Source organism: Dendrobates tinctorius, unplaced genomic scaffold (assembly GCF_039654945.1).
Source record: "Dendrobates tinctorius isolate UK_male_01 unplaced genomic scaffold, ASM3965494v1 ptg000240l, whole genome shotgun sequence".
Classification (NCBI taxonomy): domain Eukaryota; kingdom Metazoa; phylum Chordata; class Amphibia; order Anura; family Dendrobatidae; genus Dendrobates; species Dendrobates tinctorius.
This window is the reverse complement of record NW_027361907.1, coordinates 9,201,621-9,228,721: the sequence shown is the minus strand read 5'-3', so window position 1 is coordinate 9,228,721 and position 27,101 is coordinate 9,201,621. Positions and strand designations below refer to the sequence as shown.

The 27,101-nt window shown below is 42.0% G+C and overlaps 1 protein-coding gene across 5 annotated transcripts in view; it reads right to left on the bottom strand.

Annotated features, from left to right (window-relative positions):
* MCF2L (MCF.2 cell line derived transforming sequence like) overlaps positions 1–27,101 on the bottom strand; it is a 309,764-nt gene that overhangs the window by 109,514 nt on the left and 173,149 nt on the right. The gene's annotated exons all lie outside the window — the stretch shown is intronic.

Below are 27,101 nucleotides of genomic sequence, written 5' to 3'. Positions count from 1 at the left end.
GAAGACAAAAAGCTTGTCACTTTTGACCACCTGCTCCAACATTTAGAGAAGGTAGCAGGACCTATGTCAGCAGGACAATCAGCTATGTAAAGTAATTGCACAGTTCTACAGCAAAAAAGTAGGACATTCTAATGAACATTACTTAGGACGTTGCTTACTTTAGCATGCAAATCAACTATAAAAAATTATGTGAAAGAGAATAAATATCCTTTTAAGATGGTCTGTATTAATCTATGCTCACACTTTGCATTTTTTTGCTGCATTTTTACAAAAACGCTTAAACAATTGACATGCTGCAGTTTTTAAAAACGCAACAGTTTTCTTATTGAGTCAGGGAAATAAAAACAAAGTACCGTATGTGCATGATATTTCTGAAACCTCACAGGATTTCCTTGTACTGTAAAAAGCAGCTTTTAATTTGCATAAAAACCCGATGCAAAAACGCCACGTGTGAACATAGACTTAACTGTCCATCCTTATTTTTCCCCAGCTCCATACTTTAAGTCCCTTACAAAAAACTTTCCAGATTGAATGAAATGACAGCTTTTAATATAATTGGGCAAACGCGATAGCAACATTTCTGTAGCACTTAGCAAAATAGAGTCCAAAACAACACAAACGTGTCATCGGATAAAATAACCTAAAGAATTCAGTTTGCTTGGTGCTAACATTATGTGTTATGTAACATGACCCTGTGGCCATCACATCTGCCTATCTTTAGAAAAACACTGCAGGACATAGAGGGAATGGCTGAAAAAAAAAATGAAATGAGCAGACTAAATAAACATTTCATGCAAAATCATGAAAATAAAAGGTTCACATTGTCATTGTGAAAGCTATTATGAGATAAAAAGTAGAAAAAATAGAACATTATTTAATTGGAGAAACAGATATATTTTAGTTCATGCGTTGCAGAAATTCGTAGCGAAATTTTCCATTGTAAAAATAGCCCAAAAAAGAAATCTGGCCAGAACGCTCTTCTGGTACGTCATAGATACATATTAAATGAGCGCCAGTGATGAGAATACCGCTATTAAAAAAAAAAAAAAAATCCAAATGATATGATCCTCAGAATGAAAAGCATAGCGGTGCTTTTAGCCACTTGACCTATGTTAAGGCCCATTTACAAATTTCTGCTGATAAATAATGTTTAATAGCCTCTTCTAATGGGCCGACAAACTGTGACGGGCTGGAACAATTATGAATATGATCGTTCTGCCCACATACAGCCTGCATATTGTCAGTAGTACATTCCCTGTTTATTTGGGGCAATGTGCTTCTGACAACTGTTTAATGCCCTATATCAAGAGTGGTGAATCTTTCTTCTGCCAAGGGCCAATTGGACATTTATACCATCCTTCAGGGGCCATACAAATTGTGTGCCAACTCCACCGACAAAGTACATCCTGTCGCTGGCACTGGTGTCAGGAGATAATCTTTCATTGCACGTGCCTCATCGTTCAGTAGTGAACACTGGGTGCGCGTGCTCATAGACCAAGTAGAAATTATTGTGCCCGCAAAATCCAGCTGCTGGGCCAAGTGCTGCGGTCCCCGAGAATCTGCTCAGGGGCCGGATAAAAGGTCATCAATGATTGTAAACAGCCCGCGGGCCTAAGGTTCCCCACCCTTGCCCTAAATGAACGATCCAATCAGCCAGCATTTTGCCAATCGGCAGAACATTTACATGCTTTGGCCACCAGGCGGCGTTGCAAGAAGATGGGAGGCGATGGACCCAGACCTGCGACACCCATCGGACTGGACCGCCCCCCCAGGTGAGTATAATAGAAGTTATTTTTCTTATCTTTCAGGTCGGACTGGGGGCTTATCTACAGCATTATAGAATGCTGTACATCAGCCCTGAAATGCAGTGGCCGCATCTTATAGCGGCCAAAACAGGTGACAGATTTTCTTTAAGATACGGCATTCTTATGATTGCTCGTTGGCCAATAATTGCCTGTATTAATTGGCCTTTACAGTTCCCGATACAATTCATGGTCAAGAAAAAAAGGCCATTCATTTTAGGAATATATAAGGTCCCAAAAATTGGACCACCACCAATCACAAGAATATTCTAGTAAGAGGAATAGCATTTTGAATCCAGCAGAAAATAACATAGAAGCCAATTGGGTGCTGCTGAGGTCACATACTTTCGTTTTCTATAAATAAAGAGTGAACGTCAAAGTAATTTTTTTGGTTGCTCAAGTGTCCCCAGTCTGACGTTGGTGAGGTTTGGTTATACAGAGAAGACTAAATACAGTCCTTTACCCCAAAGGAAGGAAAAACCTTATGTGTATATTGCGCTCCAGCAGTCTAGAGGCTAGGGCACACTAATACATGAAACAAACAAGTACGACAAAACTTATCTAATAATTAAAAGAAAAGTCACATCATACAAAGGAAAAAACAGAGTTAACCGTAAGCAGCGACTATGCAAAATAATACAGAGCCAAGGTTCACTGAAATTCAGAAGAACATGCCTCTCCCAAATATACAGCGACAGCTGTCCTCCGCTATTACACAGGCTTCTGTGACCGGGAAGGTGGCCGTGCACACTCATTGTTATTTAGCAAGTCAAGGTAACCCTTTACATCCCTGCCCCATAGGATGAGGGATGGCTAATCTGCTAATCTGTCAATTGACCCAAGGCCAAGGATGTTTTCCAAATGGAGTTCACATTTACACATACAGTATGTCCGTGTGTTCCCATCTCAGCCATTCATTCTATAACTCTGGAATAACCGAAACGCTGTAGCTCACAATGTTACACTGGGACCACAGCTCCCATTCATTTCCCTCGGAGTCACAGAAACAATAGAGCCTGCATGGCCATTTTCAAAGGCCTGCCCTCCTACGGCTGGCACAGAGAGATGGTTGTTCCCGTCTCAGCCTTCAACGATGGCAGCCATTGTCACCAGTAAGGAATTGAAACAAAAAAAGAGAAATTTTGCAGAATATTTGGATTTTTGCCTTTTAATTATTCTACATTTCATGGCTGCTGTATATATGCTGCAATATTCTTTAAAAATTGTTCCTTTTTCTAGACACCGAAAAATGTCCTGGTTAGTGTGAAAAGTGTGTACAGAATAAATTTGGAGTATGCTACGTAAACCATATTGTACTGCAATTTGAGACTGAATGCTGGGGTAATGTTTTCAGTAATAGCTAGAATCACAAGGGAATGTGCAATTGTGTCAAAGGGCATTTCTCATTTACAGGTAGAGGAACACACCAATGTTTGCAGTAAGATTGCATAAGCAGCATCTAGTAAGTACACACCATGATCATTTCATTGCTAAAACAGAACATGACCACAGCCACCCAGGAATAAATCCTTATACTGTATGTAGGATAATCCCTTAAAACAGGACCTTTCACCAGTGAAAGTGCGCATGATAATCTGACCACACCATGAAATATGGCTGCAGAGCTGGGTAAAATATTCATCTTATTTTTCAATTTTACTCCTCCATTGCAGAGATATTAGCTTGTAAAGTTTAGATTTTAATTGTACTGGGGGTATTAGCAGAAAATCTTCTCTTGGAGACGGTGAATTTTTCCCCTGCAGCAGCATGCAGGAGAAAAAACAAAAGCACAGCCCCGAGAAGGTCAGACACTGATTTCGCTGCAGACATCTAATGTGATTACAAGTGGTATAGGGGAGGAGAGATGTGTGTCACTAATAATCATCTGCATCTCATGGCACTGTCAGCACTGCTCTACTTTCCCTTCCCCTCACACAGACACTGATGACATCAGATGCAGCAATTGCAAAGGTGTTTGTAATGACACACTTCTTTTCTTTACTCCCACATGCGCAGGAGAGGTAAGGAGAAGTGCGTCTGCGCAGGAGCATTTAGGGGGACATTGTCTGGATGACATAAGATGTGTCATCCACATAAAGCAGAGAAGGAGGATGGCATTGCAAGAAGAAAGTAGGCATCGGATGAAGACCAGCAATGCCCATCAAACCGGACCGCCCCAGAGTCTGGAGGAAGAGTGGAGAGACAATAAATCCAAGCTGCTTAAGGTCTAGTGTGAAATTTTAGAACACTTCTTGCTTCCCTCTGCCAACATGCTTTTTGGAGATGGAAATTTCATTCTCCAGCAGGACTTGGCACCTGTCCACACTGCCAAAAGTACCAATACCTGGTTTAAAAACAACAGTATCACTGTGCTTGCTTGGCCAGCAAACTCGCCTGACCTTAACTCCACAGAGAATCTATGGGGTATTGTCAAGAGGAAGATGAGAGACACCAGACCCCACAATGCAGACGAGCTGAAGGCTGCTATCAAAGCAACCTGGGCTTCCATAACACCTCAGCAGTGCCACAGGCTGATCGCCTCCGTGCCACGCCGCATTGATGCCAAAGGAGCCCCGACCAAGTATTGAGTGCATTTACTGAACATGCATTTCAGTAGGCCAACATTTCAGATTTTAAAATAATTTTTCAAGCTGGTGTTATAAAGTATTTTAATTTACTGAGATAATGACTTTTGTGTTTTCATTGGTTTTAAGCCATAATCATCAATATTAACAGAAATAAACACTTGAAATAGATCACTATAATGACTCTATATAATATTAGTTTCACTTTTGGTATTGAAGAACTGAAATAAATTAACTTTTCGATGATATTCTAATGTTGTGAGATGCACCTGTATATATATTTTTTTACACTGTGTCTTTCACAAGCAAAGTTGTACTTTGAAGCGCTGGAGAGGACAATGTGCCTGTGTGCCCCTAAACACCATGTTACAGGTTATATATAGATATAATCTACACATAAAATACAGAAAGTGTTAGGCTGCATTCACAAGTCTGCTGGTTTCTATTGGAAACTATTAAAAGCTTGCTGAGCTCTTTTAATGCAGAGGCATAATTACTTTTTCCAAAATCTGATAAATGTATAAAGATAAAGACACTGTAAAACTGTATAAAAATTGCATATAGATGTGGGGAATTTCTGCTCTAAAGGCGCCCAAATTGTGAATGCAGCACAGGTGCATAAGGCCCCCTTCAGACATCTTTTTTTTTTTTACAAACATAACCATTATAGTCTATGGGATTGTTCACACGTCTGTGGTTATTTTTCAGTTTTTTTTATCAGTGCCATGAATGAAAATCACCCATACAAGTCTATGGGTCCATGAAAATCAATCGGTGTGCTGTCCCTGATTAACATTGTAGAGCACAGCAAAAGTTTGAAATGTATTTTTTGTACTTGAAAATCAGTGGTAAAAATGGACACTGACCAAGCACTGATGACACTTGTACCATTATTTTGTGCATGTGTAGAATTACAGATGTCTGAACGAGGCCTAAGGGACCTTTCATACTGCGCTTTGTCCCACAATCAGTGTAGTCCCATTGGACTAAAACGAGATACAGTCCTATGAGCCGAAAGAGCGAACGTGCGCTCTAACTTGCATCATATTCAGGCGTATACACCTACTGGAGGTGGACACCAAGGCACAGTCTACTAACGTCTGAGTGTCGCCTTCCGCAGGCTTATATGTCTGAAAATGATGCACAACAGGGCACATGTTAAAAGTCGACACCATTACAGTCAATGGCTTTGTCGGTCCATATGCCCGAATCCCATTTCCCCAAGGTGTTCGAACGCAAGTCCCGACACGACCCCTCAGCATTGGGAAGAACTCAATGTGAATGGACCCTAATATAGACTTTATATTTCGCATAAAATAAGTAATACAGGTTTATTTACAATTTTTTAAAATTAGTGCAATACATTCCCTAAAATGTATTTACCGTAAATGTTGTTATATTTCCACTGACTGCAATGAAACAGGATTTTCTATCATGGTAAGTGAAGGCACAGTATTGGTGGGTGCGTCACGTTTGTGCTGTTTTGCACATGAGAGAAAAATTACCGTAACTGTTTTTCATCAGTACTGGATCTGACTTTCATCCATTTTTGTCTCATGTATCTGTTTCCACCATCTTTTTGACATCCAATTTTCTCGAATACAAAAAAATAGTGACCATGTTTCTCCCACGCATTAAATACAACCATTTTTCTCATTCGAGTTTGTGGCCAATTTTTTAACCGGACAGCACACTTTTTTTATGGATCCTTGTGTCCGTTCCATTAATCTCAAGGCATGCCCTGTCCTCATTTATTGTTTGTGGATCAGACTCTGCCATTTGTGTCTATAGAGATCCAAAAATGGATGAAAAATGGAAGAGAGATGTTTTATGTCAGTTGTTTTCTTAATTGAACCCTTGCCAGGTGTCAATGGTGAAAAAAAAAGTTTAACCAATTTACCTCCTTCGGTTTTTAAAAATTGATTACAGGGTTTATGTGGTGAAAACAAGTCACTACCCATCCACATGATAAATGACCGCTTGTTGATTGGTGGGGGTCCAACTGCTGGGCAGTGCACATGCTCAACCGCTGCTACATTCATCCCGTATGGGGCAGCAGAGATCTGCACTCAAGCTTTTCAGCAGCATCATGAATGTAACGGAGATCAGACGTCCGACCTGCTTCTCCAGTTTGTAAAGGATATATAAGCTACCCATCGCAGACAAAAATTACCCATTCTGCCCGCCGGTAAAGCTGTGGGACTCTCAGTCAGTAAGTCATCTATGTTAGCGACAAAGGATTCCTTTTTTTCCCCTGGACAACTCCTTCAATCCTCATTCAGGGGTTTGTGATGTAGGGGCTGGCCGTGGGTCTCCTCTCCTGATCAGAACGCAAGAGCCTCACGTATGGCTATGAAACTGTCAAGTTTGGGCCAGGAGACCCACAGCCAGTCTGTGCATTATGGGTCCATATTCGAACTGTGTTTCACAGACATCTGAGTATGGATTTAGAAAAATGTATGACACATGGGAGAAAAATGGAATTAGATGTGTGAAGGTAGCGTTAGGGGAAAAAAAAGGATACTTTGTCATCCGTATTGCCATAAATCAACAATATAAAATGCAGCAATAAGCCAAATCAAGTATTCTATGTTGTCAATTGCAATGGATCCATTAAAAAAAACAACACGTGGCTAGTGTCTGCCTGGCATTCATTTTATTACCACATCCATTGAGTTTAATGGAAGATTCGGATGCAAAAAAACAGATCAGACTAGTGCACGCTGTGAATTTTTTTGTGTGTGTGTGAACTACCGCATTGACATGCATTGGGCAGAGTGCTATCCATATACTATCCATTTTGTGTATGGACAGCAGATTACTAATAGTATCTGGGTGCCGCCAGTTGATGTAATTGGACAATTCAAAATTGGATCAAAATTAGTATGTTGATGAAAGAGCCGAAAAAACATAATGGATATGTGTTATATTGAAAAATGGACAAAAAACAGACGTCTGAATGAGGCGTAAAGCCAATGAGACCTGGCTTCTACACGTTTTTCCTGACTGTCCCTAACATTCAATGGTCACCTAAATCATGCGCTATAGAATCTATGAAACACCCCCCCAAAATGTGCTTATTAGAAAAAATGCTTTGTAACAGCCTGCAAACAATCCACAGAAGTAAAAAAATAATAATTACATTCTCTTTACTCAGAATGACTGAGGGAACTGGAAAACAGCTTGCACAAAATGTACATATCAAGACTGGCAGCCCTAGAACATGAACAGCCATCTGGCAAAACAGAGCATAGGCAGCAGCTCCTATTAGTCCTTCTGCCTTTCTGAAAAGTAACTTTATAGCTTCTTGTTGACTATTCAAATCAATACAGAAATGATTAAAATGCATTATACCAAACACATATATGCATGCTTAAAGGGTTTGTCCGGCCTTTGGCTACTCCATGTCACTGCAGACTTGTGAATCCTCATAGCGTGTGCACTCTTGTTATGAATAGGTGACCGAGGAGGATAGTAGGACCAGGCTAAGCCACCAGAAAACCAGAGAGGTTGGTAACTAAGCGGATTGCAGACCCCTGATCCTATCCACACAACTAGCAGTAGCCGTGGAGCGTACCTACGATGCTCAAGATGCCTCGGCACAGCCGGAGAACTAACTCAGCCTAAAGCAAGAAAGGTGAAATCTAAACTGCCCCGGAGCAGACCCCAATGGAATAGACAGCCCCCAAACATATATTGTCGGTGAGACAAGATGAAAACACAAACGCAGGCAGTAAAATAGACTGAGCAAATGATGGGGCCCAAACTGACAAGACAGGACAGGAAAGGAAAGATACTGTCTGCAATCACGCAAAAACCCTGAACAATCCAACACACCCGATGCACAAAAAACACTGAAGTCACACGACTTCGCTCCCACTATATCAGCACTCTGGTATATACTGAAGGCAAAGCAAAAAGAGACCAATATAACAGGGGACAGAACAAACTGACACAAGCAGTAACATATGGGCGGTGATCCAGCACAACCCCAGCAGGAGCAAGCAGAGATAGACAAAACCAGATCAAATGCAAAAAGATTAGCAAATGAACCACTTAGCTGAACCATGCAGGAACAGAGCAGGAGACATCAGACATCAGGCCTCAGAAGGCACAGGAAGAAAATCACCAGCAGAGATTGAAGGAAGTCAGCTGTCTTAAATACACCAGTCAGAAACCCCAGATCTCCAATTGTCATCATCATTATCAGGTGGCAAGCCTCTGTCAATCTGACCAGCTCCACGTCCTCCAGTAACCACCAGAGGGAGCCCAGAAAGAGAACTTGCAACACCTCTGTCAATTTGACCAGCTCCACTACCTTCAGTAACCACCAGAGGGAGCCCAGAAAGAGAATTCACAACACACTCTGCTCCAATAGTGTGACTGCAAGTATATGATTTGCATACATACGGCCACATGCCTACTAGAAGTGTGGACACATCTAGTAGATGTGTGGCTGGAGGTATGCAAATTGTGTACTTATGATCACGTGACTGCCCGCTCCCAAAGTCGGTACTGGAGAATCCTCACAGAGTGCAATCATCGTGATGTGAAGCTTCAAAAGTCTGCAGTCACCTATAGTGGCTGGAGACTTGTAGCCTAAGGTTGGACATCCCCTTCAAATACTATGCAAACACATACATACTTTTATCACTCTGTATACAATTTCCTATCCTAGATTTCAACTCTGTCATCCAACTGTGATAAACCACAATTAATTTATGTTTTAAGGGGGAAAAATCACTTTTTCACACTTGGCCCTGTAGGTTTGGTTTTCTTTTACCCTTAATAATAAAGATCTTCATTTAAAAACTGCATTTTGTGGTTACTTGTGTTATCATTGTCTAATATTTACATTTGTTTGGTGATCTGAAACCTTTAAGTGTGACAAACATGCAAAGGAATAGCAAATCAGGCAGGGGGGGAACACTTTTTCACACAACTGATAATACCATCACAAGACACAACACATATCAAGATTAAAGAACAATTACTGCTAATTATTCACTAACACAAGCATTTTTCAGAAAAATATGGGTCTGCTGGTCAGTGCTTAACAAGGGTTATATCAAAGCATCGTGGCTTCTATTATGTCATTTGAACATTGTCTAACGGAACACAAAGGCAACATTTTTCTAAAATGTCTTTCTTAACCCTTCATATCAGCCAATATGTATTTTAATGATAGGGATGAGCGAACCTGTTGAAGTTCAGGTTCTGGTATATGACCAGAACTTTAGTCCAAAGTTCAGTTGTCAGAACTGTACCCAAACTTGAACAAAAACCCGAACCCCATTGAAAACAATGTAGACCTGAATTTTGGATCTAGAAAAAAATCTCTTTCTCAAGTTTGGGTTCGCTCATCTCTAATAGTGACCATTAATGGGCTTTATTTCACAGTGCTTTAGTATTGGCCCGGCACAGGTGGAAAGTGGAGTATTATGTATATGTTTGGATGTCATGGTTTTTTTTTAAATGACCAGAATCAGGGGAACTTTGGATCCTGAGTATTTTACCCCTAAGATGCTGTGGTCTATTACCGCTACAGCACTTCACTGGTTTACAGATGAATGAGCTTTTTCCGTAAACCCATCAGTTCAACCTCAAGTAAAGGTGTATCTGGGGTGGAAATGCTCGAGGTCTCTTCCCCGGCGGCTGCATTTTGTCACTCCCCCCCCTCCCGAACTGGATGTTGGCCATTCTCTGATTGGCAGCCAGCTCAGAGAAGATGAAGAACGCCGGCTCCCAGTGAACAACTGTACTCGCAGACGTGAGTACAATTGACGCTCTTAACGCTGGGTCAGGGCAACGTCAGGAGTGTGATCAGGTCATATCATCATGCTAAAGATGACACCCTGGTTAGCAGGGGGATGTGAGAGGAGACAGTATGAGGTCGGAGGAGAAAATGTGCAAGGATACTATTGACCGGAATAGTGTGAGGAGACAGTATGGGGGAGAAAAGTGTTAGTGGGCACAGAATAGAAACTAAGTAGTATGTGGGGTAGCATGGGGGGACAGTGTTAAAGCACAGCCAGGAAGAGACAGTAAGCCAAGGAGGGGTGAGTGTGATGAGGGCTCAAGTACAGAGACTGGGCCCTATAGGAGCATTATAATGACACTGCTATTTTAAGGGCATGCTGTGGAAATGTGCTGCACAAGACCGGAGAAGATTAAATTCTGCAGAGACGAGCTGTGAATATAACAATTCATCATGGAGCCTGGACAAGATGAAGAAACGAAAGAGAATGACTCCAATCAGAGACAACATCATCTACAAGGGTACATGGATGTAATTTTTTTTTGTGATATTAATTCTCATATTTTTATTTATATTAGGAGCATTAAAGGGGTTATCCAAGGCTGTGATGGGTCTGCATTCATTCTATGTAACTGCAGACTTCTGAATTCTCACAGTGCGCAATGTCAGGATTCATTTTTGCATACACGCAATCGCGTGCCAACTAGACATATGTGGCCTCACTCAATGAAAATGAATTGAGTGAGGATGGACACGTCTAGTCGGAATGTGGCCAGAAGTATACAAATCTTATACTTGTATATGGAGATCCCTAAAAGTGCACATTGCGCGCTCTGAGAATTCAGAAGCCTGCAGTCGCACAGAATGACTGCAGACTTTCATCTCTAACCTGGACTAGCCCTTTAATTATAAAATGAAGTCCTGTAGCAAATCCCAACAGTGTGTAATATACTCACTGTCAGGATTCACATCACATGTCCACTTTACTCATATGCGATTTTCATACTTCTGGTCACGCGACAACTAGCTTTTCTTCATGCTTCTCTTAGTTTTTCACTGAACCTTGAGAGTATTATGGAGAGCAGCTTGTCGGCATGTGATTAAATGTACAAATAGCCCAACAAGCTCACCTGTATATCATGACTATAGGCCAAGTAGGATGCCTTACAGTATAGTACGAAAATGCATAATACACTGCAATACAGGTGCACAAAATGTTCAAAATATATATACTTAGTATCACCACACCTATAATGACTCAAACCAGAAAAATGCTTTCCATTTTTTTATTCTTATAAAGTTATGTTGCTATCTATATTTAGAGGAGAATACCATAAAAAAAAAAAAAAAAAAAAAAAAAAAAACACAATAAAAGAATTGCTGTTTTTTCAACCCTCCCGAATCATAAAAAGCATTACAGGGGGGAAAAAAGGTATTTAATCAGCCACCAATTGTGCAAGTTCTCCCACTTAAAAAAGTCAGAGAGGCCTGTAATTGACATCACAGGTAGACCACAACTATGAGCGTCAAAATGAGAAAACAAATCCAGAAAATCACCTTGTCTGATTTGGCAAGATTTATTTTTCAAATTATGGTGGAAAATAAGTATTTGGTCACCTAAAAACATGCAAGACTATAAACCACTGACTATTGTACAAATAAAAAATACCTAAAATAAAAGAAAACTGCACCGGTTTCTGAGCAGCTTCTCCTCCCATAGTGAGCAGATGAAACATGACAGTCTAACCCGAGGTACCTATAAAAGCTGAATTAGAAGGCAGTGGATGTGGAGAACATGGTAGGCTGAATTACCATATTTTATGTTTCATGAGGAACATTTTCCTCTTGCATTTTTAATGTGAGCACAGCTGCTGTATCCACCTTACGTCTGTTCATATGAATCACACCTCTCAACATCCCACCAGCGATAATGGTCCAGGCAAAAATCAGCACTAGCATTTTGCTCCCATCTAACAAAACACACTATTGAACTGTCACAGGGGTGGAGGAAGGAGGACCCATTTTTTTTTTTTTTTAAAATCCCTACACTAAAGTCAAGTCTACTTCTTACAGCAGGTGCGACAAAGTAGAAGCGCTGTACTGAGACGTGCACTGGTGGATGTCAGATGAGACGGACTCATGCTATAGGCGCCTGGTCAACTGGATGAGGATACATCAGTGCAGTGCTGCTTGATTCCACAGTTACAAAATTGTCATCGCTTCATCGTGCATCACCCAAAGGGCTTTTTCACGTTTGCGGGTTTTTTACGTGTTTTGCTGCAGAACCAGCAAAGTGAATGACATTTATTATGTCACTTCATGCACAAGTTGGGGTTTTTCACCTGGACATGCTCCAGTTTCAAATCTGAAGCATGTCAATTCTTTCAGCATTTAGTTTTTTTGAAGCCTCATTCATTGATTCAAATCAATGGGAATAAAAACGTATAAAAAATACAAGCATTTTAAGCTGCTTTTTTCCTGCAGAAATCTGCTGCGAATATTGAACATGTGCACATTCCCCAAGTTCTGAAAACAAAGTCCCCTATTATGTGACGCGACCCTGATGGAGTCTAGTGGTTTTACATGTGGTCCAGAGACATAGTTGGGGGTTCAGCAGACAGGGGAACAAAACATCTCAGTGGCCTCTTTTTCGGTAACTGTGACTGAGATTATGGTGGCACACTGATATTACCTCCATATGGTGACCTAGTGGTAGATACCAGTCCTGCACATCATATAAGAGACTACAGTACAGTTATTGATGATGACTTACAGCTGTCGTTCTTTCTGGTTAGGGTCATTTCCATTTGGGCCAGACCAACATGGCAACTTCTTCCAGCCACAACTCCGTCTGCCGAGATTACAACAAAGACTCATCTGACTTCTCACATTTCCAGCAACGTTCACATCTATTCCGAAACCTGCACAAAGTCCTCAACCTACTGTCATCCCAATGCTGAGCTGCTGCTGTATGTGTCCCTATTACTGCACCTGCTATTTAGCACAATAACAGTGCTCCTCTTGGTGCCCCACATAATACTTCCCACCACTGTGCCCCTTTCATACTAATAATGCTTCTTTGTGCCCTTTAGATGGTAAAATTGCCCCCTAGAAAATATTAATGTCCTGTGCAAATGCCCTAGATACACAGTGTCCACATTTTGTTTCTCTTATGGCCCCAATACTGAGTGCACCTATAACAATAATGCTTCTTAAGTGCCCACTTAACATTTAATAATATCCACTGAGTTCCCCAATGTGCAGCTCCTCTACACAGTATGGTGGGCCCACAGCTCCCCTATACACAGTATGATAAAGCCCCACTCCCCTATACTTAGTATTATTGGCCCCCTGGTCCCTCAAAATACGACATAATGATCCCCACAAAAGTCATCACTGTGTATAATGGCCTCCACAGTAGTCCCCACACTACACTAGCCCTCAAACTGCATAATCGCCCCCGCATTAGTTCCCACATTGTATAATGGCCCCCATAATAAGCCCCAAACTGTATAATGACCCTAACATTAGCCTCCAAACTGTATAATGGCCTCCACATTAGCTCCTATACTTTATAATGGCCGCTGCATTAGCCCCTAAGCTGTACAATGGCCTGGCATTTGCTCCTACACTGTATAATGGGACTCACATTGGCTCCAACACTATATAATGGGCCCCATATTATCACCCAAACTGTATAATGCCCCCCCACACTTGTCCCTATAAAGTATGAGGGTCCCCATTGTTTCTGATCCCACTCCCACAAGTTTAAATTTAAAAAAATCCTATACTCACCTAATCCAGGTTCTTAGAGAAACCTGCAGTCTACAGAACAGAGAGCGGTAGAGCAGGGAGACCAGGTCTCTTTGCTCTACTCCAGGACTTAACTGCCGATGCAATTAAGGGTAGCATAGCTCCGGGAGGGCCCCTCTGAGTGTGGGACCCTGGGCAACTGCACCCTCTTATTCCCTGGTAGCTATGATACTGATATGGGTCCATTGCATTTTGGTTATCGCTCCTGTTTTTTCACACAGCAAAATACCATTGCTGGCTAAGACATTCTCACCACTAGAAATAATTAAAAAAACCTAAACAGGAATAACATATAGCAACTGAAAACTAAGTCTTCAAATTTTATTCCGCAATTACACCGGTTCTTGTTATTTTGACAACAAATATGACACGACCACGTTTATAGAAAAGGGCCCCAATCCTAAAAAAGTATTGTGATAAACACATGCAAAATATGTGGCCAGGTAAAGGACAAATCACAATCATAACTACTCATTATATGAGGGCCATTTTAGTGCAGTACAATGGCAATAAGCGGACTTTTTATAACACTGCCTACAAAGATACAAAAATCTGCAGCTTTGTCTGTACAACAGTCACAGTACTCAAAACAACCTCTCCCTTTAGTACAAGTCCGGGGGATACATTTTTGTTAAAATGTAACTAGTAGGAAAAATGTAACAGGTTCAGTGCAGGGGATAGTGTCCTCATTTCTTCCAGATTGTTACATTTTGAAGAAAGTTTGAAAATAATTATTTTGATCACCATTTCCTGATATTTTCATATTTTATATTTATGGAATCTTTACATTTGCTCACATTCACAGAAGCACAGACTATTTCAGAACATCTACTCAATGAGACTTTAAAATCGGAGAACCCTTGTTTTAAAGGGTCAAGCACCGGTGGTTTCATGCACTATTGGCGTGGTTAAACAGTTCAGTGCTCTTTCCCACCTGCTTATTTTCCATCCATGGCTATGTGCACACAGTCGTTTTTGCTGAGTTTTCGAAGCAAAAACTAGGTGGAAACTCAAAACTTTTTGAGTTTCAAAATTTGGAGGAGGATTTGGAGACTTTTTCCATTCAGTTCCTGCTCCAAAAACTACTAAAAAACTCCAGTGTGCACAAAACTTACCATATTTCTGCCTTTTTCAGGCTCCTGTAAAGTCAGAGCCATCAATCAAGGAATAGGAGGGAGATAGATGCAAAACAGGTAATTGGGAAGGTGCATTGATCTGTTTGGCCACGTCAAGGATGCGCCGAGCAACCGTCCTTTGTTTGAAAAGACATTCTGTATGGACGGACTATCTCTAAATAATTGTTGTCAGTCTTGGGCAGCAATTCAGATATTAAAGCTGTTACAAGCCAGACTCGCCACTTCATACAAATCCTGTTAAGTTGGAAGAAAAAGAACAAAAAAACAACAAAGGCAAGAGCAGTCACCAAAAAAATAAATTAGCAGAAGCTGTGAATCAGTGAGCTGGGGTCTCGGCCCCTCTATTCTCCTACGTGGGAACAAACACATATAAAGAATTCATAGCACATCCTGTAGCCATCACTGGTGATTGGCTGACTGTCGGGGATGGAACCAGGATGTTGAGAACAGTAAGAATCAGGTTAACACTCTAAGGGGCAGCAGAGGATACAGAAGGGTATTATTTTAAAGTAGCTTGAGAGATTTGGAAAAATATGCTCTGAAGCACCCCTTTAAAGAAAACATATACCGCTTTTTTCTTCCTTGAGGCATTTGACATTTTCATTTCATTATTCTGCATATACAGCTATGGCAAAAATTAAGGGACCAGTGCACAGTGATATAAAAATTAGCTTCTCTATATGTCTGACAGCCATTCCATTCCAGTGTCAGTTGAATTCCAACCAGAGTACACCTCATTCTATCAAATGTGCTTCTGATTAGATGATCACCTGAACCAAATCTTATTTAACGAAGTATAAAAAACCCTGCTGTGGTGTTCACAATCCTCTTGCAATAGGACAAGCTGGATGGCAAAACAAGTGCTAGTAATATCCCAAAAGTAATAGGAATAAAAAAAATAACTTTTAACCATGCTAAAGGAAAAAAAAAAAAGCCTTGAATGAGGAAAAGAAGGGCTCAATTCTGACTTTACTAGCAGAGGGATACAGTGAGCGTCATTTTGCCTCCATCCTTAAAATTTCTAAGACTGCAGTCCATTACAACAAGGTCAAGCAGCAGACATTGGGGACAACAAAACTACTGACCGGCAGAGGGAGAAAATGACTCTCCACTGACCGGGATGACCGTCATTTTGTTCGAATGTCACTCAGCAACCGCAGGATGACATCAAGTGACCTACAAAAGAAATGACAGCTGGGGTGAAGAGCACGGCAAGAAAAGTTCGTAACAGGCTCCTTGTGGCAGGGTTCAAGACAGGTACAGCTAGAAAAAAGCCTTTCATCAATGAGAAGCAAAGGAGAGCCAGGCTGAAGTTTGCCAAAGACCATAAGAATTGGACCATAGAGAACTGGAGTAAGGTAATCTTCTTGGATGAGTCTAATTTTCAGCTTTGCCCAACACCTGGTCCTCTAATGGTTAGACGGAGACCTGGAGAGGCGTACAAGCCACAGTGTCTTGCACCCACTGTGAAATTTGGTGGAGGATCGGTGATGATGTGGGGATGCTTCAGCAAGGCTGGAATTGGGCAGGTTAATCTTTGTGAAGGACGTATGAATCAAGCTGCATACAAGGTTATCCTGGAAAAACAGATGATTCCTTCTGCTCTGGCAATGTTTCCCAACTCTGAGGACTGTTTTTTCCAGCAGGACAATGCGCCATGCCACACAGCTAGGTCAATCAATGTGTGGAAATCCCTGTCATGGCCAGCCCAATCTCTAGAATTGAAACCCATTGAAAACCTCTGAAATGTAATCAAGAGGAAGATGGATATTCACAAGCCATCAAACAAAGAAGAACTGCTTAAATTTTTGTACCAGGAGTGACATAAGGTCACCCAAAAGCAGTGTGAAAGAATGATGGAAAGCAGCCAAGACGCATGAAAGCTGTGATTAAAAATCACGGTTATTCCACAAAATATTGATTTCTGAACTCTTCCTGAGTTAAAACATTAGTATTGTTGTTTCTAAATGATTATGAACTTGTTTTCTTTGCATTATTTGAGGACTGCAAGCACTGCATTTTTTTATTTTGATCATTTCTCATTTTCTGAAAATAAATATAAAATTTAGTGCTTGGAAATTTTAAGACATGTTGCCAGTAGTTTATAGAATAAAAGAGCAATTTACATTTTTCTCAAAAATATACCAAAGAGAAAACTCAGACAAACTGAAAATTTTGCAGTGGTCTCTTAATTTTTGCCAGAGCTGTATATTTTGTTTCATCTTCTACATATAATGTAATTAATCTGTAGCATATAAATTACCTTTACAATAATATGGAGAGAAGACATTCCATGTAACACCTGCTCAGAAAACAAGTGGCACCATTGGGATAGAAAACCGTTATCCCAGCCATCCACAGCGCTTTAGTCAATCACCTACAGAGAACTTGTCTTTAGACGCATGCCACCCAAACCACGGCAGCAAACAGACTGGCTTCATGACTGCAGCCACATAAGGCTACGTGCCCACGATCAGGAATAGCAGCGTTTTTGCCTCCAAAATGCTGAGTTCTAATCACGCAGTTAAACTCGCATGTTCTTAGTGAACTATGCGGATTTATCACATCTAATGAATGGCTATGGGGGAATTAGCGTCTCTGCTGCCGAAATGGACATGCTGCAGCTTGTAAACCCGCACCACGGGTGAGTTTACACAGCGGTAAATAGAAGCTCAGTGGGCATGGGATTTCTAGAAATCCCAACCACTGGGCTTGTACTGTACAACACAACGTTTTGGATGTTTCGCAAATGCGTTGGGTCCAAAACGCTGCTATTCCTGCTAATGATCGTGGGCACGCAGCCTAATTCTTTCTATTAAATGCTGCGGTGTCTGACACAAAACATGTGTTATCATGATTTTCACCAGAATACTGATGGAAAACACCTTGAAATCTTGCAATTTTTGTGCAACTTGAAGTTTTGGCTTTTGGCCATACAGCATTTACTACATCATCCGACAGCTTGGCAAAACTGGGCAGAGTTGACGCTGGGCTAACATGGTCAAGGCTGCCTAGAAAATTCATCACAATGTATGCCACTAATGTGGCGTAAATTACACCAGAATAGAACTTCTGTTCTGGTAGACACATGGGAGATACCTCTCAAACAAATAAAGCAGGGTGTTGAGAAGCAGACTGGGAGCCACACTGGGGTTGTCAGGTCTTTCCCTATAGTCAACAAATTGGCTTTTCAAACTATGTAGCAGCGTTTCAGAGTAAAATCTCACATGCTCGGATTCATGCTCCCCCTGGTTTGAGTAGCATGAATTTAATGACAGGTTGCCTTTAATTTAGGGCATAGATGATTTCCTGAAACAAAATATTATTAATGCTTATGTATTTGCTGTTTGACTCATGTTATATTGATTTCTGCCTTTGAATACTGGGAAACAAATTCTATGCTGTACGCCTTCCTGTGCCTTTATATTCTCCCCTTTTCTGGTTGAACCTGATAGAATTACAGTAATGTCTTATGGCAACTGTGCTAGGGGGCATAAATTACAACCTACAGGAGCAGTCATACCATTGGTGCAACCTCTGCGAGGCCAAGAAATAAGTGGGGCCACTTCCACCTCCAAAGAGCCAAAGACAATATGTGTTGTTCTGTCTGTGTCCGCTTCTGAAAACCTACCGGTACTTTGCTGTTTGCATACAAGCTGCCAACACAGCCTGTTTCTATAACTACAGTATTTTTATGAATACTTCCTGTGAAGTAACCTAGTAAAAATGTGAGATACTACAATATATAGACACCGCACCCAAACTATATCAGTGATTGAAAATAAACATTCTTGGAGAAACACCCATAATTATACATAAAACTTCCTTTGAGAAGATGATGATGATTTTATGTTTTGTTCACCTTACAAGTAGCTCAGAGGTTAAAAAAGTCAGTGCTGCTGTGGCTGGTGCTGGCTCCTCGAGCAGAGATAGAAAATGTGTCATGGCTTTACCCAACTAACTAACATATACCACGACAACCACCACAACATATAAATAAAAGTAATCTATTCATTTTAATGGGAAACTTAAATTTAAAACAAATTATATATTTCTATATATTTATTAAAGCGAGCTTTCATCATAAAAAGTGATGGCACATCAGTAGGCTATGCCATCACTTCATGATTCATGATGATGGAGTCCGGTCCCTGGAACACTCACCAGTCTTGAGAATGAAGGCAGTAAAGGAAAAACACCGTATGCACAACTTCAGAAGGTGCTCAAGTAGGACCCCACACCATACATGAATAATAACGAAAACTTGGCACTCAACTTCTAGAATATTTTTTGGATTTTTTTAACGCAGCCAGAAAATAATATAGACGTTTCGGCCTCATTGGCCTTTATCAGTAACAGACTGCAGTATAGTAGTTAATCGCATTCAGTGCGATAATAGAAGTGACACCATAGTCACTTTAAATGTGCCTGGTCATGCACTAGGCGCTGGGCATGGAGCCTGTATCAAATAGTACCTGGGTGGGTGGGGGTGCCAGCATGCAGACATCAGCAACACAATATAAACTGTTTAATTCAGCAATACATAGATTTTTTTTTACATATTTAAGCATCCTATGTATTTTACATATTATTAATATAGACTCAACCAAAACCCATGACGCAGCAAGCCTCTGGCTATTTATGCGCGGAATGCAAACCCAGGCATAAGAGTTGCATAATTGTGGGCTTAGAAAACCAATAAGGAAAGTAAGCTCTTAACAATTATATATGATCTTAAAGTGGCTTTGCGAATTGGAATTAGCATTTTGTAAATCATTAAAGCGTTACAAATGATGTACCGTAACTTGTTCCAATAACTTCAGATGTTTATTTTACTTTCCGTTACATAAGGTTTAATGAAATTGTTGAAAAATTAAGGTTTATTTTTATAGAATGTTTTATAACTTTTTTTTAAATATAATAAGCAGAATTTTTAGAAAAATTTTGAGCGACATAAGTAACACAGGCAGGTGCTGCTTCAGCTCTGCCACACTCCTAGTGCTAGATTCATTAAAACTATTGTTGGGCATGCCAGTCTTAATGAAGGCAGTGCTTGAGTAACATGTGCCTAATTTATTAAGTGGCCCCCCACCTCTAATGAATTAGGCGCATCTTACAAATATTTTGTGCCACTGCCAGAAGTGTTACCTGAATCAGAGACTGGAATACATTTCTGGGGCAATTTACTAGGCAGAATTTAAAATGTATCATCATAGCTTTACACATTATGGTGTAGTTGGCCAGTTGGCATAAAAATTACAAAAATCCAAGATTTTTCCGCAGCATTAAATTAGGCAAAACAATTTGTGACATTTAAAGGTGTTTTACATCAGAATTCTGGCAAAAACACCTTCATAAATTGGTCCTCTAACATTCAGTGCTAGGATCTGAACACCTTTGGAGACCATATCCCTATACAGGTTCTCATCACCCTTGAAAATGGAGACTAGACCCTTGTCCTAAGGAAGAACACGCCGCACTTGAACTGAGGACCACTTAGGTAATTAACCAGCCTGTCTATTCATGTCCTTACCTTACAGGATTTACATCTATGTGATTCTATTTTTTTATGATTCTATAAGATTTATATTGGTATTTTCACTTGTACTGTTCTACATCTGTGCATGTGTAGGAGGGAGAGTCCCCGCTGTGTAACCGGGCCGGAACCAAGGGGACTGTCACCAAGGTTCCTAGGGAGATTATTTCCGGGGGGACACTATTAGAGGATGGGCCGGAGAGAGTTCTAGAAGGAATGGGGCGGAGCCAATATAAAAGGAGCTGAGGACGCTAGCAGGGGGCACTTGACAGAGCGAGGGAGGAGCAGGAAGACTGGAGGGCGCCAGAGAGCCAGAGCTAGAAAGAGCAAAGTGGGAGGGACTGGAGAGAGACTCACCACGGGCAGGAAGGAGATGGCACCAAGCCGACCAGCAGAGGGATCCCGCCTGCATGCCCAGCCCGCAACTGCGGCCCACGCGTCTCAGGCGCCGGCTGCCGCCATCCTGCCTCTGCCGGGAGGCGCAACGCAGAGGAGCTCTACAGGGGCCTGTTGTGCCCACACTCCACCTGGGCATAAGAACGCCAGAAGCCTGCGCCAGATATTCATCGGCTGGGCCCAGCGGCTGAGACGCCGAAGAGATAACGACCACCACTCTGCCAGACATCTGAGGAGGATAAGTGACACGTTGTAGTTGATAACCTGTAGTTACTGGACCCGTCATCGGCCACACCGCGGCACCCATAGTTACCGGTTCTGACCGGGTAGTCGTGTTCGAGTTACTTGAGTATTATTGTTCTGATAAATATATATATAAAAGTTACATTTCACGTTCACACCAACTCCTGTCTCGTCACTGCATCCTGTGTACTTGCGATAACTACACATGCAATTGATTTTATAAGATGGGCCATGCATATCCCTATCCCTGAGTCTACTTGAAAGGTATCCCCCTTCTTATGGGCATATATTTCTTTTAACCTTACACTAATGTTGCAGGATTATTCTCAGATCCAGTGTTCTAGACAGATATCACTAAATACAATTATTATTATTATTTATTATTATAGCGCCATTTATTCCATGGCGCGTTACATGTGAAGAGGGGTATACATAATATATACAAGTACAGTAATCTTAAACAATACAAGTCACGACTGGTACAGGATGAGAGAGGACCCTGCCCGCGAGGGCTCACCATCTACAAAAGGATGGGTGAGGATACAGTAGGCGAGGGTAGAGCTGGTCATGCAGCAGTTTGGTGGATTGGTGGTTACTGCAGGTTGCAGGCTTGTCGGAAGAGGTAAGTCTGCAATGACATTGCTAGGCTGTTTTCTCTAATGTGCGCACAGGACCTGTGATGAGGTCACAGGACTCAAGGATCACATGATCATGGGCCTCGGCGTATGCAGGACTCTACAGTGCTGGTCGCCATGGTGCTGGATGAGGTACGTTTATGTGTGGGGTCAGGAGGGGTTTACAGTGTGGATGTAGCAGAGCTGTGTGTACAATTTTGGACGGAGCGGAGCTGTGTGTGTAGGAGGTTACGAAGCGGAGCCGTGTGTGTACGAGGTGAGCGGAGCCGTGTGTGTACGAGGTGAGCGGAGCCGCGTGTGTACGAGGTGAGCGGAGCCGCGTGTGTATGAGGTGAGCGGAGACGCGTGTGTATGAGGTGAGCAGAGCAGAGCCGTGTGTACAAGGTGGACAGAGCGGAGCCGTGTTTGTACGAGGTGTACGGAGCGGAACAGTGTGTGTACGAGGTGAGCGGAGCCGTGTGTGTATGAGGTGAGCGGAGCCGTGTGTGTACGAGGTGAGCGGAGCCGCGTGTGTACGAGGTGAGCGGAGCCGCGTGTGTACGAGGTGAGCGGAGCCGTGTGTGTATGAGGTGAGCGGAGCCGTGTGTGTATGAGGTGAGCGGAGCCACGTGTGTACGAGGTGAGCGGAGCAGAGCCGTGTGTACAAGGTGGACAGAGCGGAGCCGTGTTTGTACGAGGTGTACGGAGCGGAACAGTGTGTGTACGAGGTGTACGGAGCGGAGCCGTGTGTGTACGAGGTGTACGGAGCGGAGCCGTGTGTGTACGAGGTGTACGGAGCGGAGCCGTGTGTGTACGAGGTGTACGGAGCGGAGCCGTGTGTGTACGAGGTGTACGGAGCGGAGCCGTGTGTGTACGAGGTGTACGGAGCGGAGCCGTGTGTGTGTGAGGTGTACGGAGCAGATCCGTGTGTGTGTGCCAGATGTACGGAGCGGAGCCGTGTGTGCACGAGGTGTACGGAGCAGAGCCGCGTGTACAAGGTATACAGAGCGGAGCTGCGTGTGTACAAGGTGTACGGAGCGGAGCTGTGTGTGTACGAGGTGTACGGAACAGAGCCGTGTGTGTACGAGGTGTACAGAGCAGAGCCGCGTGTGCACGAGGTGTATGGAGCGGAGATGTGCGTGTATTTTGGCATGGGGAGCCCCCATTTGAAAGTTCGCACCGGGGCCCATAACTTTGTAGTAACTTGGCACTCACTCTGCTCAGTGTTCTGACACGTGACGCCAGTGCCAAATCAGCGCTGGCATGACTGTGCCCACCTTCAGACAAGTAGAACATGAAAAGGAAGTCAGGGATCAGCTGCAGCCCGGATTTCCTCTTCATGATTGATTTGTACGAAGGCGGGGACGGTGACGCCAGGGCTAATTGGGCGCCGTCGTCACTTGCCACAATACTGCACGAGAGCCCCGGGGAGAGCGAGTGCTGACACCACGGAAATGGCGCTGGCCCAGGAGGTAAGTTTAGGCTTCATTATTTTATTGGGGCCAAGCTAGGGGTATGATAAGAAGTGGTGGACAACTTCTTTAAGAAAAAAAACTCCTCCTAAAAATCAGTATTTCCTGAAGAGGTTTTCACTTGAAAAACTCATTGTTTAGAATCCTTCAGAAAAATTCCATCTGAGCATCAGCTCTGTTTTGTGTGCTAAAGAATACATGTTGTGAAAATGCTCAAAAAAAAAAACCTGTCTCATCCATTTTTTAAATCTTTCCCATTGACTTGTATTGTAATGTACAGAGCATCTTCCAAGCAGAAAATGCCTGAAGAATGGTCAGCTAACTTCTGTTTACCCCCTGGCAATTCTGGACACTTTAAAGAGGTTGTCTACTACATTAACACTGATGACCTATCTTTGGATAGGTCGTCAATATCTGATCGGGGGGGGGGGGGCACCCCTGCTTATCTGCGTAGGCTGGAACTGATGGGTAACTGTATAGTGGCCGCAGCTGGGTACTGCACATCTCGCAAATATTTTCAGAGTCCTTTTTAAAACAGGCAGTTTGTGAATTAAGAAAAAAAAATTGAAAACGAGCATGTGAACATTTTACATTCCAATTAATTCCAGTGTTAAGCCACTTTGTTGTTCATACGTACACATTGTTTTAGTATTTGTATTCTTCTTCAGGTTTTTAAAAAAAAAAAAAAAAGTGCATTTCATTTTATAGAAGAGGATCTTGTTGGAATCCTCTCCAAACTAGACTGTTATGAATGAGTCACCAAAGGAGGAAAAAACAAAAATACAAGCTAAGTCCAGAAAAGCAGAGAGTTTGGTAGCTATCGGATTGCAGACCCCTGATCCTATTCATACAACTAACAGTAGCTGTGGGAGGTTCCTATGGTGCCCTAGACCCCTCGTTCACAGCCAGAGAACTAAATAAGCCTAAAGAAAGAAAGGGGAAATCTAAACTGCCCCAGAGCAGACCCCAAAGCAATAGACAACCCCCAACATGTATTGTCGGTGAAAAGCAGATGAAAACACAAACACAGACAGAAAGACAGGTTGAGCAAACGATGGGGCCCAACTAACTAAATAGGAAAGGACAGAAAAGATGCTGGCTGCAATCCGCAAAAATTCTGCCAAAAATAATGTCCAACACGTCTGATAGAAAAAGGCCCTGAAGTCACTAGACTTCAAAATCACTATATCAGCACTCAGGTATATTCTGAAGACTGAGCAAAAGATCAACTTGACCAGAGACAAAAATGGAGCTCAGCCTGTACCAACAAGGGCAGGCAGAACACAAACACTAAGTAAACAGACACAATCTCATGGAAAAATAAGAGAGCAAAAACTTAGCTTTCAGAAGACAGGCACTCAACTGGTTTGCAAGAGCACAGAGCAGAAAGGATCACCAGCAACCCTGCAGGGCATCAGCTGCCTTATATCCACTCAGTGATTCCGGGTGTCCAATCACGCTCCGCCTGTTCAGATGACAGGCTTTTCCCATCCCAATCAATTTCACTACCTCTCTTCACCAGCAGAGGGAGTTCATCAGACATCAACGGTGAAAGGGAAAATGAACTCACAACACTAGACGCTGTCAAATCAAAAAGCTGCAAACTGAAAGCTGCTACCTATTAGTCAATCAAAATTCAATGAGTGAAAAAGCACAAACGAACTTCATTTCAGTGAGGAAAGACAACCTTATATTATGTATGCTAAAAATCAACTAAAAAAGCATTCCCATCAAAATTGTTATCCTGTTAAAATATTTCCATTATCATATTATATACCACTGTGTACATACAATTGCTCATTTTTCCTTTCTACCCGGCAAATTCTTCCCTTTTCCATTAGGTCTATGACATCACGTGATCTAAAACTGAGTAACTGAATCTTTCTAAGCTCTATGTAGAAAGCGGAGGTACATTTTCCCTATATGACTGGTCAGTCACTGCAAAAGTCACTGGTAGGGGGAGGAGGGTGCAGCTGGGTGTGGAGTTAAAGATGGGAATTATTTCTGCAGGGACTAGAGACTTCCTTTTTCTACACAGAGCAGAGAAGAAAGAATAATTAGCTGGGTAGAAGGGCAAAATGAGCAACTGTAAGCGCATAGTGATATGTAACATGATGACTGCAATATATTAAGAGGATAAAAACCTTGATTGGAGTGCTTTTTTAATAAAACAAAATTATTGCAAGACCAGCTGTTTCTCACTGAAACTACATATTACAGAGTCCTTTAGTATACCACTTTTCTAACTGAGACGTTTCCTATTTTTTCATGAAGAGCAGCAGTATTCACAGAAATGGTGATAACCTGCATAGTTAATTTAACAACATAATAAACTCATTGGGGACAATTCATCAATGCTTTTCTGCACCAGGAAAATGGCGTAAAAGCTTTGAAAAGTCACAAAATGTTTGCACAATGGAGAGTTGTGCAAATATTTAGCAATTTTTGGTGTTTTCACACTAGTTTCATTCAGGTAAGCTGCAATGGGTGAAACTGAGGAGGAGCCGACATGGGATGGGGTGTGGTCACATCCGCCCATCAAATTCATCGAAAAGGATGCCGTTTTGGAAGACACAAATGCTACTCCGGACTCCAACTGGAGTACCTATTGCAGTGCACCACACTCAGAAGAGGCACAGAATTCACTAAGTGGTGTATTCCCCTTAAAGGGAATCTGTCACCCCTTTTTTCGAATATGAGCTGCTTGCACCGATATCAGGGGCTTATCTACAGCATTCTGTAATGCTGTAGATAAGCCCCCGATGTAACCAGAAAGATAAGAAAAAGAGTTAGATTATATTCACCGGGGGGGCGGTCCGTCTCCTCCCATCTTCATACAATGCCGTCCTCTTCTTTCCTTCCTGTCGTGGCACCGGCTCAGGCACACTGCACTGGACCTCTCCCAGCGCCTGCGCACTGCAGGACTCTGCTCTGCACTCAACAGGGTAGAGCAGTGTGTCTGCGCAGGAGCCACGACAGGAAAGAAGGAAGAGGACGGCATCATATGAAGATGGGAGGCGCCGGACCGGACCGCCCCCCCAGTGAGTATAATCTAACTCTTTTTTTTCTATTTCAGGTTACATCGTGGGCTTATCTACAGCATTACAGAATGCTGTAGATAAGCCCCTGATGTCGGTGTCGGCAGCTCATATTCGAAAAAAGGGTGACAGATTCCCTTTGGTGCTTTATACTTCACTAAGAGTGACAAAGGCAGCACTACGCCAATTTTAATAAATCAGCCCCATAGTCAACTAATTTTAAAGTTATACAAAACTGACAATTGAGAAGTACATTGAGAGATCATTCAGGCATTATGTTGCTCTGTCAGGTGGGGTTCCTGTAGAATAAGTTTGAGAATCCCTGTTTTAGACCCCCTTATTAGTTTGTATGGTGCAAAAGCTAATTCTTTCTCAAATTAATGTGTTAAAATTGTGTTCAAGTGTACACAGAAAAATTGATGCTCAGATGCCTTTTGGGAAGGCAAATAGTGGTCACTGCTAATATTGTCCATTCACTTTGAATTTTGTTAACTCATAAAAATAAACTATCAACACTTGTATTTTTTAAAGCATTCCTACTTTGCAGAATTTTTTCTATACGTACCTAAAACTTTTATTCAGTAATATATATATATACTCAATATTCTAAAGCCATTGCTTATTGATAACACGGTGGCAATAATGCAATGTTTTCTATGCTATTGTGTGACTAGAGCATAACTACAATAGTCTACAAATGGAACACAA